Source organism: Sebastes fasciatus, chromosome 21, assembly GCF_043250625.1.
Source record: "Sebastes fasciatus isolate fSebFas1 chromosome 21, fSebFas1.pri, whole genome shotgun sequence".
NCBI lineage: Eukaryota > Metazoa > Chordata > Actinopteri > Perciformes > Sebastidae > Sebastes > Sebastes fasciatus.
The window spans coordinates 12,676,569-12,680,533 of record NC_133815.1 but is presented as its reverse complement, the minus strand read 5'-3'; positions in this window follow the sequence as shown (position 1 = coordinate 12,680,533).

Below are 3,965 nucleotides of genomic sequence, written 5' to 3'. Positions count from 1 at the left end.
GCTGTTTAGCTGTGAAATTAGAAAGTTTGTGACCCATGTTGAGATCAGTTGAGGAAATACCAAGCACCGCCCACCAGCCAGAGCAAACTTTCTCATTTTACAGCAAAGCAGTACACTACAAGATGTTTCTGAAAACATTTGAGACGAGAAATAGGCATTACAGTAACATAATATTGATTCATATTTGATCAGCGCTGCCTAGTTTGACCGTTTGATCAGAGTTTGCGAGTGATTGACAGCTTCTTCCGTTGAATGAACAGCCAATAGGAACGCTCTCTCTCTCTGAAATGACCTGTGATTGGCCAAAGAGTCTCCCGTCACAGGCTAGATTATTTTAAAGCCTGAACACAGAGCCATGAGGAGGTGCAGAAGTCTAGTTTTCTCTCAGAACACTTGAATTACAATATGCTGAAAGGTTATTATGGAAATTTTGCCAAATGATGACAAAAAAATTCTGCCTAATGCAGGTTTAAGAGTCTTTTTCAACTGCAAACAAACTTGAAATAACTCTTATGGGTGACGTGCATCACAAATATTCCTCCTTGACGCCTGAGGATGTTCTGTTGCCAATAAAACACTCAATATGTAAATCAGGGCAAATGTTAAAATTGGAAATAAAGTTTTTATGTGTAGTAATATCAAATGCGTGGGTGAGAATGTGGGGAAGCATGTAAGAAATGCAGTGTGCAGTATGCTCTCTGCATAATGACATGAATGTATAATTTAGTCCCCAGTAGCCCTTCCAGCAGCAGAGCTTGGTAACCAACTTGTCAGCAGTTGCGGCATCGTTCGACAGGTGCAGCGGAGCACCATGACATGGGCGCCTACTTCTCTGCTAAATACACATGTCCTCCGTCTGAACACCAAATTATTCAAATCATGTTGTCATTATTACATAACCATTACAGATACAGGAACACTCATAAAGTCAACCCCTGAAACAAATTTAGTCAAAACACACACTCATCACTTGATCTTCCTCACCCTCTCTTCCATCTCCGCCTTTGTGCGTTAAATTATCCCCCACCGCACATTTCCAAAACAAACACGACCATATTGTCCCGGTTCTACCCCTGTTTATATATCCAATACAACCTGATCCAGGCAATTCATCAAGCTCAGTCAGAGAGATAATGCTCGCTTTGTGACACTGGCTCCGCTTCTCCTGCATGTGTGGCTTTTCCGCAAATATTGCTTAGACAATAACACATCTCAAAGATAACCTGCGAGAACAATAACCGGGCAAATATTAGTTTTGAGCTATGAGAGATGTGTTAGGTTTGGACTTTATACCGAATAAAGTATACCTGGTGACACTTATTGTGATGGATCATATTTGTAATTTTGTGTAAAATAGAACTTAATAATACAATTTGAAAATTGTTTGCTCGTTTGCATATTTATTGTTTCATTGATTATAATACTGCTGCTATAAATCAGACCTGCGTCACAACACGCAATTCATTTTTAGAGTCATGCTCGCAGATCTGTGAGACTTCACATGAGCACAGCAGAGCTAAATGCTAACATCAACATGCTCACGTTGACAATAATAATATGCTGATGTTTAGCAGGTCAATGTGTCCTGATAGAATAGTTTGAATGATATTTTACAAAAAAAAAAGAAAAAGAAATTTCGGGCATTTTCCGAAGAATGTCCAGCAACATGTGACGCATGTGTCAATTTCTGCTACAGTCTTTTCAAAATAAACTTCCACCTTCGCAGGAAACATTTTGGTTAGGTTTAGACAACAAAACTGCTTAGTAAGGTTTAGGCAACAGAATTACTTAGTTAGGTTTAGGAAAAGATCTACGTGGTTGGGTTTAGGATCTTTAGGAAAAGATTGACCTAGGTTAGGTTGAGGCAACAAAACTACTTAGTTAAGTTTAGGGAAAAGAATTGACTTACATAGGTTGAGGCAACAAAATTACTTAGTTAGGTTTAGGAAAAGATCTACTTGGTTGGGTTTAGGATCTTTAGGAAAAGATTGACATAGGTTAGTTTTAGGCAACAAAACTATTTAGTTAAGTTTAGGGAAAAGAATTGACTTACATAGGTTGAGGCAACAAAACTACTTTGTTAGGTTTAGGAAAAGATCATGGTCCGGGTTAAAATAACACTGGACGTGGCGTAACTTAAGTACGGGAGTTAGGTGATGTTACGGTCTCAGAAGTGACCGTTCGTTATTGTTTATATTGTATGTTGCTGTGCTGCGCTCTCCCTGTGCTGTTTTCTTTTGGTGCGCTCTGCCGTCCCGTCGCTCCAAGACAACATCATGTCTAGGGGATTCCCTTCGGGGCCACGCCTCCGGCACGCCCTCAGGTGGATGCCCTTCGTTTCCCGCCGTTTGTGGTCCTGCCTCTGACACGTCACATGTGATTAGCCAATCACCAGCCGGCTGTGCCGCGTGGAAAGAATTAAAGGCCAGCTGTGACTAGACCAAGGGGGGCAGTGATTATCATTGATCTGTTCCCAGTGCCTCTCGATTGTTGTTAAGAATTGTTAACCAGAGTGTTGTATATAAGTCCTACTGGAGTCAGTGGACTTTAGATTGATAGTGAATGTTAACTAGTTGAGGTACTCGTTTTGTTTATATTTGGTTGTGATTAGAACAGTTGTGTAATTTGTCTGATGGTTAGGATCGTTCCTTTTTCGGCCACCCGAAACCCTTGTTTTCAGTTGTTATAATTCAATCCAGTGTATGTTTGTTGCTTTAATTTCAATCACCATCAATAAACAAACAAGTGATTGCCTGATAACATCGGCTCAATGTTACTCCCTTTACCCCTACACCAACTCCGGGTTGTAACAGGTGACAAATAAATCCGGTGCTTTTCTATACTTCCTGGTTCACAACTTTGTGGATTACATACAAATTGATTTTGTGGCATAAACACAAATTACAGTGGACTACTTTTCGTAGGTATAGCTACGAACAGTGTACAAGAACAGCCTAAGCAGGTACAATGTTTACCATGTTCACCATCTTAGTTTTTTCACCATCTTTGCTTAGCTAAGGTATTGGACAAATTAAAATGTTGATCTGCTGATGGTGCTATAAGTGAAAACGATCACTGAAATCTGGAAATGTCAACCTCAAAGTGGCGAGAGGAAAAGTCTTCAGAATTTATCCTCTGTGGATCCCGAATCTCAGTTCAAATGCTCATTGCAATCCATTCAAGAGTTGGTATTAATTTACTTTTAGATATATGTTTTCAATTTCAGCACTGCTGGCATATACATTTTGTGAAGTCAAAGACCAGTCTACAATCTCAGATGATACTTATTCCCTTGATGATAATGCTGGTAGAAAATACTAGTATAATCCTTAGTTAATGATATACTTTATCTGATAATCCTGCTTGATAAGGATTCCCAAAGGAATATTCCCTTAATCCCCACCATCAGCAAGGAGGTCTCAGAGGTCGTCTTTATTCTATTTTGTCACTTGCTTTAAGAGAAAAAGCGGCACGAAGGGCCTCATCACAAACACGGGCAGTAAAGGAAAGAGTAATGCTTTGATAAATGGTATATGTGCAACTGGGTGGTCAAGTTTCTTCTTTGGTTTGTTAAAAATGCCAGGGAGTGTTTCAAATACAAACAATAAGGTAGAAAAAAAAAGCTAATTTGAAATGATGGGAAAGGCTGTTTTTGAAATGAACGCATCTTCTAGTGGAAAGAAAGTGTCAAGATAAAGATGTTCACCATAATTGTGTATAAGATAAAAAATCCCATTTCACATCCTTAATAAAGTATCAAGCATCCAGATACATTAACTAAACCTCATTGTGAGGGAGACATCAGTATCATGTGTGGTGTCTAATGTGTCCTCGTATTACAACATGAGCTCGCCTTGTTCTCTGTGAAAACATCAGAGAGTCGTTTGGTCACAGGGGGCAGCGTCTTGCCTGCATTGGGAGACAGACCGGGTAAAAAGCTCACTCACCACACTATTTAAAGCCCT